This window comes from Oryctolagus cuniculus, chromosome X, assembly GCF_051225735.1.
Source record: "Oryctolagus cuniculus isolate XC-2025 breed Fujian yellow rabbit chromosome X, ASM5122573v1, whole genome shotgun sequence".
Classification (NCBI taxonomy): Eukaryota; Metazoa; Chordata; class Mammalia; order Lagomorpha; family Leporidae; genus Oryctolagus; species Oryctolagus cuniculus.
This window is the reverse complement of record NC_142888.1, coordinates 61,866,975-61,884,160: the sequence shown is the minus strand read 5'-3', so window position 1 is coordinate 61,884,160 and position 17,186 is coordinate 61,866,975. Positions and strand designations below refer to the sequence as shown.

Here is a 17,186-nt window from a genome sequence, read left to right as displayed (position 1 = left end):
AACCCCTCTATAAATAGGAAAGAGGGAACTAGGGATCACTTGGACCATCCTCCATTGCTTTCCCAGATGCATTAAGAAGGGAGCTGGATCAGAAGTGGAGCAGCTTGGATTTGAGCCAGTGCTATGAAATGGGATGCTAGCGTCCACAGGCAGCAGCTTAACAGGCTGCACTACAATGCTACCTCCCCGCCCCCACCACCACCACCACCACCACCACCACTCTGCCCCAGTCCTTCCTTTTGTTTCAAGCCTATTCTAGTCTGGTCCAATACCAAAACACAGAAAGTTGTCATCCCTCTTCTCTGTATTGTCCTCCAGTCTTTTCCTTTTTCTCTTTCTTCTTCTCATCTTCCTCTCTACAGGATTTTCCTGGGATGATAAGAATTGTCCTTTCATAATCACCTCCCATATCCGGAAAACTTTTTTAAAAACCAAGCTCTGGGGCATGTTTGACACAGGAGTTAAATGACTGCTTGGAACACCTGCATCCTGTATGGGAGTGCTTGAGATCTGAGTCCCACCTCCACTTCTGATTCAGCTTCCTGCCAATGTACACCTTGGAAGGCAGCAGGTGATGACTCAAGTACTTGGACCCTTGCCACCCACTTGGGAGAACTGGACTGAGTTCCTGGCTCCTGTTTTGGTATGACCCAACAGTGGATGCTGCAGGCATTTGGGGAATGAATCAATTGTTGGAAGATCTCTCTCTCTCTCTCTCTCTCTCTCTCTCTCAAATAAAATGAAAAATAAAAAGACAGCTCTTAGCAACTAAATGTGTACACATCCCTTGAAATCTTGAGAAAACCATTGATATTCAGAGAGAGAGAGAGAGAGAGAGAGAGAGATTCTAAGTGCAGAGTACTCAGATACCATGAGGAAATTGAGAAGGCTGTAAGAAGGAATAAATATGTCAACATTCCAACATGGCAAAATCTCGCCAGAGAATTCTCATAGTCCTCTCTTTCTTATTCTACAATGAAAGGGTGATATGCTTTCTTTTCAGCCCACTCCAATCCCTATGGCAATCAGATATCCTCTCCCTGCCATTCCATGTAGTTATTTTGCATACTTGACACAAATAGTGCTGAAGTGCAGGGGGGAGTGCTGAAGCTTTAATCAGAAAAATGTATGGCTTATGAATCAAACACTGTAGAGGAAGGGGTGTCTATTTTCTCACAAGACACTGACAGACACCTCAGGAGAGGTGTAGCATGATTATGTAAAATCATTTACACAGTGCTGATATGGTCGGGATCATTTCTGCAACTTCTAATAGTAATCCCATAATGGCACCACGCAAAAGAAAGAAGAAAGGGTTAACAGATCTGGGAGCTGAGAGCTGTTTTCCTACCCTCCTTTGAAACCTGAACCAGGTTCTCTCAACTGGTTTTAGTCTTTTCCATTGGGTCTTTGTTATTTAGAGCTGTTTCAGACATTACTTCCCTTCTTCCAAGGGTCAGGCTCACTCATTTGGATTAGGAATTTACTGGTTTAGTAATTAGTGCTCTGAGACTGATAGTTAAGAACTAAAATTAGTGATCTTCAGAAGCCATTAAGCTCAAAATTGTCACTTTGAAAACCCACTTCTTAGAGTTCATTTATTGTCTTCCTAAGGAATTTTTCCCTGTCTTCAAACGTGCCATAATGTAAACATTCCAAGTGTTCCGTTTCAAATGCATTGTGTCAGATATCAGACCCAACTACATTTCATTTTAAACTTCAACCCTAATAGTGGGCATTGTTTCTATAAAATGTAGATAAGGTACAATACTCAGAAGGCATGGACTCCAGGCACGTATTTTTTTAAAATCATCCACGACTTATTGCAAATTACATTGCATCAAATATTGCAGAATCCAATTTATCTTTCTTTTAAGCTATTTTTAAAAAAAGCAGCTATGAAATATTTGATTCAAGATGGGTGCAGAGCACTGTAAGCTGTCAGCAGAGGGAGCTATTCTGCAATGCATGCTTACTGCTTTGCAAACAAGGAGCTAAGACTGAGAATTTAACTAATCTCTTGCTTTATGAGAGGATGATTAAAATTCACTTAGAAAAAAGGTTTGCCCTTTTATAATTTAGAATACTTTTTTCTACATGTTTTTGTACAGATCTTTTTCCATAAATGTGTTAAAATGAAAAGTTAGTTGACTTTTTTTTTTAAAAAAAGATTTATTTTATTTATTTGAAAGGCAGAGTTACAGAGAGATGTACAGCCAGAGAGAGAGAGAGAGAGAGAGAGATCTTCCGTCTGCTGGTTCACTCCTTAAATGGCCGCAATGGCTGGAGCTGAGCTGAATGGAAGCCAGGAGCCAGGAGCTTCTTCTGGGTCTTCCACACAGGTGCAGCTGCCCAAGGACTTGGGCCATCTTCTACTGCTCCCATAGGCCATAGCAGGGAGCTAGATAGGAAGTAGAGCAGCTGGGACTCGAACCGGTGCCCATATGGGATGCCAGTGCTTCAGGCCAGGGCTTCAACCCACTGCGCCACAGCACCAGCCCTGTTAGCTGACTTTTCATCATAATAGAGATTTGAGAATAATAATTGGAAAGTTTACTTTGAAAAACATGATGCCTTGTATCAATGAAATAGCAAAGAACACGTATCTAGTTCTGTTAATACAAGAAATACCAAACAAGAAAAGAAATTTTCCTTTTGGGATAATCCCTACAGTAAAAACAAGAATAGCTTCCTTTGATGTAAGTGATGTAAGTGGAAGATTTACATGGGATTCTTAGCTCCTGGCTTCAGCCTGGCCCAGCCCTGGCTGTTGAGGCCATTTGGGGAGTGAACTGATAGATGGATGAGCAATCTCTCTCTCTCTCTCTCTCTCTCTCTCTCTCTATATATATATATATATATATATAAATCTTCTCTCTCTGCTGCTCTGCCCTTCAAATAAATAAGTAAATCTTTAAGAGGGAGAGAATTCCATGTGCCTTACTGGGAAGTATCTTGCATTACCTTTGACTCTAGGAAACTCCTTCTGAGACGCCTTACTGTTATGTGTCATTACAAATAATAGTAACTCACATTAACTCTGTGTTGTATGCCAAGCACTGTGGAAAGTATTGGTATACATTTGCTATTTCATAAGAACCTTACCAGGAGTTTACTGCTATAATTTGTCAAAATTTATAATATAGTTAGTGTCACATATTAAACATTTTAAACACATTCAAGAATATATGGTTTGAAAAGCATACATTATGTGCATGTATGGAATGTCACACTGTACTCCACAAATATGCACAATTATTATTAACCAAAAACCTTTGTTTAAATGTTTTGAGAAGCAAACAAAACAAAACAAAACAAAACAAAACAAACCATGATGGCATGATCAAGGTTCAGACCTAAATTTCTCATTTCTCAATATTTGAATATATTGTGTTTATTTTTTAATTGTATTTATTTTACTTTTGGAAAATTTTCTTTAACACATAATACACATTTGTATGAGGTACAGTGTAAGATTTCAACATACACACACACAAACACACATGCACACATAAGATAAATTGATGAAATCAAGCACCTAGCCTTTTATTCCCTTATCTTTTGTGTTTAAAGCCTACCAGCTTTTCTCCTCCGGTCCTTTATACAGGCTATAATACGTTATTATGAACTATACTCACCCCACTGTGCTACGGAACACTAGAACTCACTCCATGTGACTGTATTCAAATACTTGTTATCTAACCTCCCTCTATCCCCTTCCTTGCACCCTGTAGAACGTTGAGTAATCACTATTCTAAACTCAAGTCAACTATGCTTTTAAACATCCACATATGACAGAGAACGTGCTGTATTTGTCATACAGTGTTTGGCTTCTTTCACTTAAAACAACAATTATTTTATTTCAGAGAATTTAACCTAAGTGTGTTTTTTCTTAGCGCCTCTTCTCTATATATCTTTCATACATTTTAACAAACTAGATATAGATTTGCCATATGATCCAGCAATCCCACTACTGGCTTTATACCCAAAAGACTTCAACACAATGTATCAAGGAGATACTTGCACCACCATGTTCATAGCAGTACTGTTCACAATAGCCAAAATTTGGAACCAACCAAGATGTCCATCATCAGATGAATGAATAAAGAAAATGTGGAATAGGGACCAATGCTGTGGTATAGTGAGTAAAACTGCCACCTGCAGTGCTTGCATCCCATATGGGCCCTAGTTCGAGTCCTGGCTGTTCAATTTCTGATCTAGTTCTCTGCTATGGCCTGAGAAAGCAGTGGAAGATGGCCCAAGTCCTTGGGTCCCTGCACCTACATGGGAGACCTGGAGGAAGCTCCTGGCTCCTAGCTTCGGATCACCCAGCACTGGCCTTTATGGCCATTTGAGGTGTGGACCAGCAGATAGAAGACCTCTTTCTCTCTCTGCCTCTGCCTCTCTATAACTCTGCCTTTCAAATAAACAAATAAATCTTAAAAAAGAAAAGAAAAAGAAAACGTGGTATAGATACACAATAGAATATTATTCAGCTATTAAAAAGGAATGACATTCTACCATTTGCAGCAAAATGGACACAACTAGAGGATGTCACATTGTGCGAAATAAGCTGGACCCAGAAAGAAAAATACTGCATGTTCTCCCTTATATGTGACAGCTAAAATTAAAAAAAAAAAAAGAGAGTAAAAGAAAGAAAGATAAGAGAAATGCCTGTGTGTTTCAGTATTGCTGCAAATATAGTTTTGTGAAACTGTTTTACACCTTTGTCAAACCAATGGTTATGAATGGTTAAGTTATAATAGTAACTATACTATTATAGTTTTAATGATCTGTGATTACTTTAAAATTTAATGTTTATGGGTGAAATTTTCATTTTTCCATTCAATTATTGCTTATACTCATTTTCTATATCACTAAATTAGTGTCTTTTTGCTTTTTACTTGTTAAACTCCTCATTTGGTGAAATATTAAGCCTTTTTTACTGTAATGTAATTTTACAATATGTAATCTCATAAAACTAAAAAAAAGAAAGGGAGAAAGAAAGAGGGTGGTAGAGGGAGAGGGGAAAAGAGGCAGAAGGGAACGGAGGGAGGGATGGAGGGAGGGAGGAAGGAAGGGAATATCATTATGTTCTTAGAATTGTATCTACAAATCACATTGAATCTGTTAAAAATTAAAATGGAACAATTGAAAAAAAATCAACATGTGGAATTGATTGAAACATGACATGAAAACAACTGATTTTTAAAATTTATGAATTATAAATATTGCTCAAAATATTTATTTGTTCCATGTGTACATTCACCAGACAGATATATTTTGTTGAACATATACATTAAGAATTGGTTAGTTTTATTTTGAGTCAAACTAGGAAAACATTTCTTGGTGTTCTGTGTAATATGTACTGTTGTTACAGTATTACTTATAGTTTAGATGTTTATTAGCCTTTTAAGGGGAAACATTGCTCCTGACATATACCTTTTTAAAGGTTTACTTATTTATTTGAAAGGCAGAGTTACAGAAAAGGAAAGACCTAGAGAGAGCTCTTCTATCTCCTGGTTCACTCCCCAAATGGCCACAACAGCCAGGGTAAGTCCAGGCTTAAGCCATGACCCAGGAACTCTACCCTGGTCTCTTACATGGCTATCAGGGGCTCAAGGACTTGGGTCGTCCTCTGCTGTTTTCTCAGGTTCATTTCCAAGAAACTGGATTGGAGGCAGTGCAGCTGGGACTCAACTTACCATTCTGATATGGGATACTGGAGGTGCAAGCAATGGCATAACCTGCTGTACCACAATGTCACTTTGTCAGAGAATGCATTTTATACCCATGCCATGTAATATATTGTGTAATTAAAGCATATATGAAGACTTCAACCTCATTTTAAAAGGGCAGGACTTCTGTTTATAGCCCAAATGTCAAAGCATATATTCAAGGAAATATAAATGTTTTATATCTTTCTTAATGAATGTTATTTGGCTGGAGAAACAATGAGGCTACTATTCACCAATCCCATCAATATTCTCTTTGAAGCTACAGCTTCTATAAAACTCAGACTAATGACTATGCCTTCTTTTACCCCATGCAATTGTTTCCTTTTATATAGGGCCTAGGGTATTGATGGCAAAGGCTTAGAGCTAACAAAGGATTTAAAAATTGTTCTCTGGGCACAAAAAAGAAAAGCCTTCTGTGTATAGTTTACATATCATCAAACCCAGTAACAATGCTGCTTTTTCTTACTTATCTGTAACAACCCTAATATAACAAGACATGCATGATGAACTTCAGACTCCATTACTATACTCATAACAATGATCTCGGGGTATTTCATCAAATATTAAAATCTAGGTATTCTATTACAGATGCCAAAATAAAGACACAGAAAACTTAAGGTTAAAGCCAAAGAGAAACAGAGATACTGATTTTTCTAAAAATTGGAAGAAATAAAACACTTACCCTTTAAATTTTCCCAAAGAAAAAACTGTGTAGTAAGTAATGAAAAAGATGTTATTCAAAGCACCCAACTCTTGTGTCTTTTAATACCCTATGAATCAATAACATATGTGCTGTGCACCTCGTGGGAGCTCGAAAATGTGTTTATGGATGGATTGGCTACAAAACCCACAGCAGGCAGAGGCAGTGGGTGACTCTATGATCTAAGTGTTAGAAAGCAGATTTTCTCATCTCGCAGTGCACAGGCCACTTGTATATCTCCAGGTGGTGCTTGGGATGATACAAAATGTTAAGTCTTACAAAAATTTGTGCTGTGTTATTAATGTTTATTTTCTGCTGTCAATGTGAATCTGCATTTAAAAGAACAAAAATTCACCATTAGTAGATCCAAAGTAATGGTTAGCTTGCTTCAAAATAGAAAGATTATTTCTCAGGTGTTTTTTTTTTTTTTGACATTTGGTTTAATTTTTTTTTGTTATTAAATTTAAAAAATTTCTTCAACTTCCCCATTTGTGTTTGTTGTACATTTTCTCCATAACTACACCCTGACAATTCTTATTTCCTCTTTCTGAGGGAAAAGTATCCTAACACGTGTGCACTTGAGTTTATTTCCTACTTTCTAATTACTCTTTTTCTGTTTTTCTGATTCATCACTGATTTATGTTCTTCAGTCTAAAATATACCCATATATCAATTTTTTTCTAATAGTTAATTCTGGCCTGACTTGCTCCCTGTGTGGCCCTGGCTACTGAGGGCATTTGGAGAGTGAACCTGCGTAAAAGGTCTCTTTTCATCTATCTGTTTCTTTGCCTCTCAAAAATTTTTAATAAAAAAAAAGTTAATTTCCCAAGCTTTACCTTTTTCTCATGTTGCTTCATCTATGTGACTTTACCCAGGTGCATGGCCTAATGCCAAGTGTCTAAGGTATGACCAGGTGTCCCTCTCAGAGGAAACCTGTTTATATTGGTAGACACTCTCGTGGCTCTTGTCTGACCTGTGTGCAGTTTATTCCTGCCAAGCAAGCCACTCCCTGGGAGAGCTTTGAGTGGGAAAAAAAGTTAGGTTGGGGTGTGTAGGTCAGGTGAGACCCAGAGGAAGCACCTCAATGTGGCACGAGAAATTACAAAAGAGGTGTATCACAGATGGTGGGGAGAAGGCTGTACAACTTGCAGGGTGAAAGGGAACCGGGAGGTCATCTGGAACTCCTCTGCTTAATTGGTGGGTGGGGAGTAAGACAGAGGGAGGAACCTGTGGGCTGAAGCCTTGATTCAGGTCTAGAGCATTACCCAAAGAGGTGTCCTGGGGGGCATTCTAGTTGCGGGGTTACATGTAGAAGGCACGAATTCTGTGGCATCACATTGTGACTGACATGTTTACAAAGGCAAATCTGCACAGTCCAAGAGGGTATGGGGGGTCAGTGGGGTGACTCTAGGAGGTCATGTGTGCCTTCAGGAAGCAATCATCAGGAGGCAGCTGAAGAAGGCAGATACCTGGATTGAACACGCTGAGGACGGGGAGAAGGCAGAGAACTGGAAACTGTGTCAAGAGTTGACTAAATCCTGCTTCTGGTGGAAGAATGTTACCTCTCTGTCTCCCTCTCCCCTCCCCCCACAACTCTACCTTTCAAATAAATAAATACACAAATAAATCTTTAAAAAAAATTGGAGCCGGCACTGTGGTGTAGTAGATTAAGCCTTCACCTGTGACACCTGCATCCCGTATGGGCTCCAGTTCAAATCCCAGCTGCTCCACTTCCAACCCAGCTTACCTGCTAATGCACCTGGGAGAGCAATGGAGTGCTTCGGCCCCTGTACCCATGTGGGAGACCTGGAAGTAGCTCCTGGCTCCTGGCTTTGGGGCCCAGCTCTGGCCATTGCGGTCATTTGGGGAGTGAATCAGAGGATAAAAATTCTCTCTCTTTCTTTGTCTCTCCCTCTCTCTCTAACTCTGCCTTTCAAATAAAAAAGTAAATAATTTTTTTTTAAAAAAAGATGCTATACCAGTATTAGAAATGGATGCTGAGGAAACATAAAATTCATAGCAATTCATCGGCCGGCGCCGCGGCTCACTAGGCTAATCCTCCACCTGTGGCGCCGGCACCCCGGGTTCTAGTCCTAGTCGGGGCGCCAGATTCTGTCCCGGTTGCTCCTCTTCCAGTACAGCTCTCTGCTGTGGCCAGGGAGTGCAGTGGAGGATGGCCCAAGTGCTTGGGCCCTGCACCCGCATGGGAGACCCGGAGGAAGCAACTGGCTCCTGGCTTCGGATTGGCACAGCACGCTGGCTGTAGCAGCCATTTGGGGGGTGAACCAACGGAAGGAAGACCTTTCTCTCTCTCTCTCTCTCTCTCTATCTCACTAACTCTGCCTGTCAAAAAAAAATAGCAATTCATCATGCTCCTCAATTTCTTACACTGTGTCTCTTATCTGCATTTATAAAAATGGTTTTCTCAAGAAAATAATTGACTTTCTAATTATTTCCATAGTATTTTCTCATGCCTTACCTTCCTTCATTTCTTTTAGCATTTGACCTGTTAACTGTGACCTCCTCTAATGGAACTTTCTTCATAGTTAAGACACTGAAATATCTTGGTTCATTTATTTCTTACATTGCTCCTTCTAAGACTTCTTCACCATCACTTCCCTAACCCTTTCTATTGCCCAACTCTTCTGCCCACTCTCATCCTTTCAGTAGTTAGTGATTTGGCAATTGGTTTACTACAGGTGTAATCTGTTAGCACTTTGCTTCAGCTAAACCAAGAGTCTTGCTTTCTGTCCCCGCACTTCTATGATGCCACTAAAAAGCAGAGCCCTTAAACTCAGCCAGCAATGTGTGTATACATTTTCATGACTTGGCAGTTGAGTGCAAGAGAGTTAATAGCCTAATGGAACATTCTTTAACAGACGTTGGTGGAATAAATGTTCTCAGTTTGTTTTTTTCTTTGGAAGGGCAACTGAGTATGGCATGCCTTTTGGGGGGAAAAAAAGCACTCCCCAAATTGCTGAAGATGTGATCATGTTTCTCATAGGACTGACCATTTTGAAAAATGCTCCCTTGAATTGACTTCCTCCTCTTCTGTGTTATACCCTCTCCTCTTTCCTGGCGTTTACTTTCCAAAATAAGCTGCCTGCATGGAAGCCTTTGTCTTAGCCTCTTCTTTATGGGGAAAACTCATACTAAAACCTATTTTGTTATGCACTGTTTTATCTTTTACTCTGCTTTCTTCTTCTTCTTTTTTTTTTTTTTTTTTTTTTTTTGACAGGCAGAGTGGACAGTGAGAGAGAGAGACAGAGAGAAAGGTCTTCCTTTTGCCGTTGGTTCACCCTCCAATGACTGCCATGTCCGGCGCGCTGCAGCTGGTGCACCGTGCTGATCCGATGGCAGGAGCCAGGTACTTCTCCTGGTCTCCCATGGGGTGCAGGGCCCAAGCACTTGGGCCATCCTCCACTGCACTCCCTGGCCACAGCAGAGAGCTGGCCTGGAAGAGGGGCAACCGGGACAGAATCCGGCACCCCGACCGGGACTAGAACCCGGTGTGCTGGCGCCGCAAGGTGGAGGATTAGCCTAGTGAGCTGTGGCGCCGGCTCATAGTTTCAATTTTCATCTCTATCTGTGTCCCCTCTGATACACACAGGCTATTGTCTACTGTGATATATTCACTCATGTTGTTGCTTCTCTCAAATTTCAAATTTTGTTTCAAAAGGCTTGCGCAGTCTTCCCCACGTGTTGTAAATTAGTTCAGGACCTATCGTTTCTGTTTGCTTGCAGCCCCTGTCACAATGTTCTGTACATAAGAACTCAGAGATTGTGTGCACCAACGGTCACTGGCCAGATGATATATAAAGAGAGAACTCTGACCCAAAATCTGCAACAGCCAGTCCTGGGAGCCCACCCTGTGTCTTTAGCAACAAATCCAAGAAGTCAAACCGCTGTAGGCATCAGCCAACCCTGGAAGCCAGACAGCAGGAAGTGGTTTGCTTAGTAATTAACAGCTTCTCTAATTTTGCCTCACTTCCAACTTAGGACCAATTAAATTGAACAAAACATCCCATAGAACGCCTCACTTCTAATTAGCCTGCCCACATCTTCATGCCAACGATCTCCAATCAGGACATACCTAAGACTTTCCTTTATTTCCACAGTAGAGCTTTCCCTTGTGGTGTGGTGGCTGACTCCTTTGGGTTATCAAACTGACAATATAAAGCCACTTTACCAATAAATATTTGTGTCCCCAAAACTTCGTATGTTGAACTCTAACCCTCAGTGTGATGGTATTTGGCTGTGTGACCAATGGGAAATTAGTGAGTCTTCAGGGTAGTGTCCTCCTGAATGGTTTTAGGATCCTTATTAGAATGGGCCAGAAAACTAGCTCAAGCTTTATTTTTTCTTCTGTTTTAAAAACGTTTATTTATGGGGCCGGCGCTGTGGCATAGCGGTAAAGCTGCTGCCTGCAGTGCCACCATACAATATGGGCACCAATTCGAGTCCTAGCTGCTCTACTTCTGATCCAGCTCTCGACTGTGGCCTGGGAAAGCAGTAGAAGATGGCATAAGTCCTTGGCCCCTGCACCCACATGGGAGACCCAGAAGAAGCTCCTGGCTCCTGGCTTTGGATTGGCTCAGCTCCAAACATTGCAGACATTTGGGGAGCAAACTAGTGGATGGAAGACCCTCCCCCAACCCTGCCTCTGCTTCTCTGTAACTTTTTTAAAAAAATATTTATTTATGTATTTGAAAGGCAGAGGGAGAGAGAGAAAGATATATATATATATATATATATATATATAGAGAGAGAGAGAGAGAGAGAGAGAAATCTCCCGTTCACTCATTCACTCCCAAAATGGCTGCAACAGCCAGGACCAGGCCAGGCTAAAGCCAGAAGCTAGGAAGTCCATTTGGGTCCCTCAATTGCATGGCAGGGACTCAAGTATCTAGACCATCATCTGCTGCTTCCCAGGTGCATTAGCAGGGAGCTGGGTCGGAAGCAGAGTAGTGGAAATTTGAATCAGACCTCCAATACGGGATGCTGGCATCGCATGCGGTGGTTTAACCTGCCACAACTTTCTGACCACAGCTCAGATCTTTTCTCTAATGTGAGGTTATGGAGAGAAGTTAGTCATTTGCAACCCAGAAGAGGGGCATCACCAGAATGTTTTTATTCGGACACTGTGATTTTGGACTTCCAACTGTGAGAAGTAATCTCTGTTGTTTATAAACCACCCAATTTATGATGTATTTTTAAAACTAAGTAACACAAAGACTTTGTTCTCATTTGAGTAGTCTTCAATGATATCCACAGGGACAACCAGTGATTATTTGGTAACATTATAAAATTTGCTCAAGGTAACTTTAAAATGATACAGGGAGTTTTATCGATTTGATTAAAAATAGTAATTTACTAACCCAAAAATTACTTCTTTTTGCACATCCTGATAAGTTAAGACACCTCAGTCAAATAAGCTACATTAGCTAAAATCTGATTTGGCAGGAAAAGGTTTGCTCACAAGAATATCAGAAAGAACTGCCTGCTTTAATATTTAGTGGAAATAACAGAAGCTAGTGTCCAGTCTGTGTGGGTGACTAGCAAGGAGTCTTAGCACCTGAGGATCCAGGGGTTCAGAGAAGTGACATGAGCTCTCTAATAGAAAGCAGAGAGCAGGGCAGCATGATCAAAATATCTGCAAAGGTTGGCCTTTTCAAGACTGAAAGATGTGAGAAGCAACTGATCTTCTTCCACTTTATAGAGATTCATATACTTTTTTGCTAATTTCGAGTATTGTGTAAAAATAGGGTATTTTTGCTTTGCTTTGTTCAGCTAAAACACTGTATGTTTTCTACTATTTCCTGCAAACATATAACTGTATTTCATATTTCTTCTAAATTCTTCTTAAGTTCCGAGCTTCATCTTAAATCTCCTGCTAGAATTTCCGCTTTATCTCAGTGCAGATTTTTAGTAAATCCACTTTATTCAGAAAGACTATAAATGAGAAAGTAGCACTGTCTATATTAAGTACAGATATCAAAATAATGATTTTATTCGTAACAATAGACCTGCAATAAAATGACACCTTTAGGATTTTAAATGTTTTTACAACAAAGAAATGATAAATGCTTAAAGAGATATGCTGATTACCTTGACTTGATTATTACACAATGTGTACATGTATGAAATATCATACTGACCCCCACAAGCAAGTCCAATGATTATATATCAATAGGAAAACCTGTCTCTTTAAAACTGCATGCCTTTAGTTGCAGACATCTTGGATAGGCTACCACATCCTCACTATTGTGTTTGAAAGAAAAGGTTGATGGTCGGCTCAATAGGCTAATCCTCCACCTGCGGCGCTGGCACACCGGGTTCTAGTCCCAGTTGGGGCGCCGGATTCTGTCCTGGTTGCTCCTCTTCCAGGCCAGCTCTCTGCTGTGGCCCAGGAGTGCAGTGGAGGATGGCCCAAGTGCATGGGCCCTGCACCCCATGGGAGACCAGGAGAAGCACCTGGCTCCTGGCTTCGGATCAGTGCAGTGCGCCGGCCTCAACAGCCATTGGGGGTGAACCAATGGAAAAGGAAGACCTTTCTCTCTCTGTCTCTCTCTCTCACTGTCCACTCCGCCTGTCAAGAAAAAAAAAAAAAAAAAAAAAAAAAACAAGAAAGAAAAGGTTGAGATATGTTCAAACAACAGGTCTTAAGAATCTCACTGGCCTTGTTCTAAAGGAAATATGTTTTTAATGTTAAGACACTTGTAACTAGATACTTTTACATAAATTTTCTTCAGTTAATTTAACTTTCACTATTCATAAGAAAAGCTAGAAACATTCTTTAAGAACTGTCTAGTTTGAATATGACTGTGGCATACAATTGGAAGTGTTAGGAGAGGGTGCCTGTTGGTTTTAAAGGATGTTTACAACCATCAGACCTGGACAGGAAATTAAGCAGTAAACTCACTGCCAGAAAGAGCAAATAACACAGGAGCCTTTTCCTGTCACTGCTGGTTTTATTTATTTATTTATTTTTTGTAGCTCTGTAACCACTGTTTGAACATAGGCTAAACCTCTTTGTAGTCATCAGTGATTATTTCCATGTCCAAACCTCCGGGAACAAAATGTAAAAGTGACATCTGGTCATCTCTTGATTCAATGTATAAATGAGTAGTGATATTGGCTTGCAGAATTAAAAACAAACAAGAATTTACCCAACTGGATCCAAACTGTGTTTCCATTCAGCATAGCAGTTTTCCCCACTCTGCAATGAGGAAAATCCAAGCGTGGATAATCAGGAGTCAACTTTGAAGTGAAATCCCATTTGCAAATGATCTCCCTAAAGTGTTAGTTGTCCGATGTTTCCCAAAGCACTTATTTACTTTCACATAGAGGAAAAAAGGAAATAGAAAAACTTGGCAGTTGTCATTACTACGCATCCAGAAATAAAAATGTTCACATATTTTTCACTTTAATTTTATCCATGAATTATGTTGTTTTCTTGCTACTTATTCACACTTTTTGAAGTAAACCTGTGTATTGGTTAATAAAATAGAATAGCTAACATTTATTGACTACTTCACATTTTGCGTTTTCAATTAATTATTAGTTGATTGAAGCAACACAGGAAACCTTTGCAATTACTTGTTTTCACAATATGACAATACTAGTGAATTGGTGGTTATTACATGGAGGAATTTACAGAAGGCAGAATAACATAGTGGTTGAAGAGCTCCAACTGCAATGACATGATCTGTATTCAAATCCTGACTTACCCTTTTCTGGATGGGTCAGCTTAGGCTGGTTGCTACCCTTTTGTTTATTCCTTCCCTTTAAAAAAGAATCTCTAAAATAATGGTAATATAGGGTTTTCACAAAAATTAAGTGAGGTGAATCTCATTTTTCTTGCAATATTATCCAAAACATAGTATTTCATTGCAATTGGTTTTGGGGGCAAACATTTGGCTCTGCAGTTAAGATGCTACCTGTAACACCCACATCCCACATCAGAGTACCTGAGTCCCAGTCCTGGCTCTGCTTCTGATTCCAGCTTCCTCACAAAATACACAATGCGAGGCAAAAGGAGTTGGGTACCTGCCACACATAAGGTACTTCCAGATTGAGTTCCTGCCTCATAGGGTCAGCCCGATCCAGCCCCAGCTGTTGTGGGCACTTGGAAGATGAATCAGCAGACAGAATATATATCTGTCTCTTTGCCTTTCAAAAAACTAAAATCAATAAATAAATTTTAAAACTTGGTTTGAATGTTTTATGCTCCTGTCAGATGTGCACCACTCTTTAGCTACAGAAAGCACCTAAAGCGTCAGTCCACTGTGTTGCAGGTGAATACTGATAATTACATAGTACTGTAGATGCCAGCTGTAAGGATCATGAATAAATCGGAGAAAATCAATTCTGGTGTTAGATGCAACTCAAAATTGCCCTACTTACGCGTCACCATTGTCTTTGTATGCAAAGGACAGTACTTCAGTAAAAATCTTGGTTATTCGAATTCTATGACAATTCTAAAACTGGAAAATATTGGAATCATTTTTATGCATCTGATTTCTAGTACTGAAGCTCATTTTTCCACAGTGTCAGAAATATGTCTAATAAAGAGAGAATTAGTTGCTCTATCAGAGAAACATTTGACAATGTTTACAGCAAAAAAAAAAAAAGTGCTTATGCTATATGATTAACTCTTCATTGTAAAATTGGTCTCAATTTTTCTTTAAATGTATCTATTTTTGTCCTGGAAGTCAGAAATTTAATAAAGTAAACATGATTTCTATTAGTGGTAGTAAAATGTTAATTATATTATTGAAGTAGGCAGCAACTGGATGGCCTGCATGTCTAAGGGCAGTCGCTGCTACGGCACTGTTGGTGGAGGAAGCCACCAAACTGACTTTAGGCCAGCCTCTTGAAGTTCAGACTCTACACCAAGTGCAAGGGGTCTTAGAAATTAAAGGACACCAATGGCTGACAGGAGGGCGCCTCACTAGATACCAAGCCCTAGTGTTAGACTCACCTGAGATAACCCTTAAGGTGTGTCAGGTGTCAACGCAGCAAGTTTGTTGCCAGCTGACAACGATGGAGAGTTGACCCATTCCTGTGTAGAAACTATAGAGCAGGTGTACTCTCGTAGGCCAGACCTATGAGATGAGCCCCTGGAAAATCCAGATGTTGAATGGTTTACTGATGGCAGCAGCTACATGAAGGAAGGAATTAGAAAAGCAGGCTATGCCGTAGTGGATCTTACTCAGACTATAGAAGCCCAAGCACTACCACACAATACTTCAGCCCAAAAGGCGGAACTTATTGCATTGACTAGGGCTTTACAACAGGGAAAAAGGCCAGCGAGTTAATATATATACAGATTCCAGATATGCTTTCCTTGTATTGCATGCACACGCAGCAATCTGGAAAGAAAGGGGCTTACTGACTGCAAAGAATTCCCCTGTTAAGAATAAGGATGACCATGCAGGGGACACGGAGGATGGTGGTGACTGAAAGAGCTCCAGCTCATGAAGCAAACTCATTAGATGAGATAGGCAGAGACTTCCGGACCGAGAACGTGCAGGGTCTGCGCCCCTAATCAGCAGGAAGTAGCTACAGAAGATGGAGACTCGACACCCATCAACATCCCCTTAAGATTAAGGTCTGGAGTCTCTGAGGGGGGAATGAAGTAGGCAGGCATACAGGTTAAAATTGATCAGATTTGTGAACTGGAAGACCACGCCTCTGCCACGCCCCTGTGTGACTTCACGCCCTACTTGATACCTTCCCCATGCCTCTTTGTGACCTTACACTCTACCTGATACCCCACTACGCCCCATGTGACATCAGGCTCTATCTGACCATACCTGAGTGCCCAACTGGCCACAAGCCACTCCCCTGTGGAAAATATATAAAAAGGGAGGGAGTGTCGCAAAAGGCTCTCGGCCTCTGCGGTGCTGCCGGTGATAAGCAGTGGATAGCAGCTCGAGGTGCTTGCTGCACGTGGCTCTGGCCTGCTCTCCGAGTGGTGGGGACGCTACTCCAGCTTCCAGACTTTCCCCTCTCTCCTACCTGAACTAAACCTTCACTTTCTTAGATACCTCTTGCACTAAATAAAAGCTTAAAACGTACCATGCTGCCTCGTTTATCTGTGCCGGTATTTAGAATTCTTCTCTAAATATTAGGCAAGAACCCTCTCGGGCTCATTAATATCGGGGATTTAGTAATAAGCCCGTGGTGAAATCGGAAGGCACCCCAAATTCCAGTAGCGTATGTAGCACCCAGATAGCATTTCTAGGGAACTTTAAGGGGACACATTTCAGTGTAAATTTTAGGGGGTCTTTTCTGATTTCATTATCATATTTTTTTCTGCTACTCATCAGTGTGAGTTTTTTTTTTGGACAGGCAGAGTTAGTGAGAGAGAAAGACAGAGAGAAAGGTCTTCCTTTCCATTGGTTCACTCCCGAAGTGGCCGCTACCAAAGCCAGGAGCCAGGTGCTTCCTCCTGGTCTCCCATGGGGTGCAGGTCCCAAGCACTTGGGCCATCCTCCACTGCACTCCCGGGCCACAGCAGAGAGCTGGCCTGAAAGAGGGGCAACCGGGACAGAATCCGGTGCCCCGACCGGGACCAGAACCCCGTGTGCCGGCGCCGCAAGGCAGAGGATTAGCCTAGTGAGCCGCGGCACCGGCCCAGTGTGAGATTTAACAATAGTGGAAGTAACAAGTTCAGGGGAAAAAGCAAAATGTAAAGTAAGGAAATTCATAAATTTACTAAACTTTTTTCTTGGAAACTAAAT

At 40.9% G+C, this 17,186-nt stretch overlaps 1 pseudogene; it reads left to right on the top strand.

The window, feature by feature from the left end:
* LOC100355081 (ribosome production factor 1 pseudogene) overlaps positions 1–15,551 on the top strand; it is a 161,695-nt pseudogene extending 146,144 nt beyond the window's left edge.
* Positions 15,552–17,186: the final 1,635 nt, after the last annotated feature.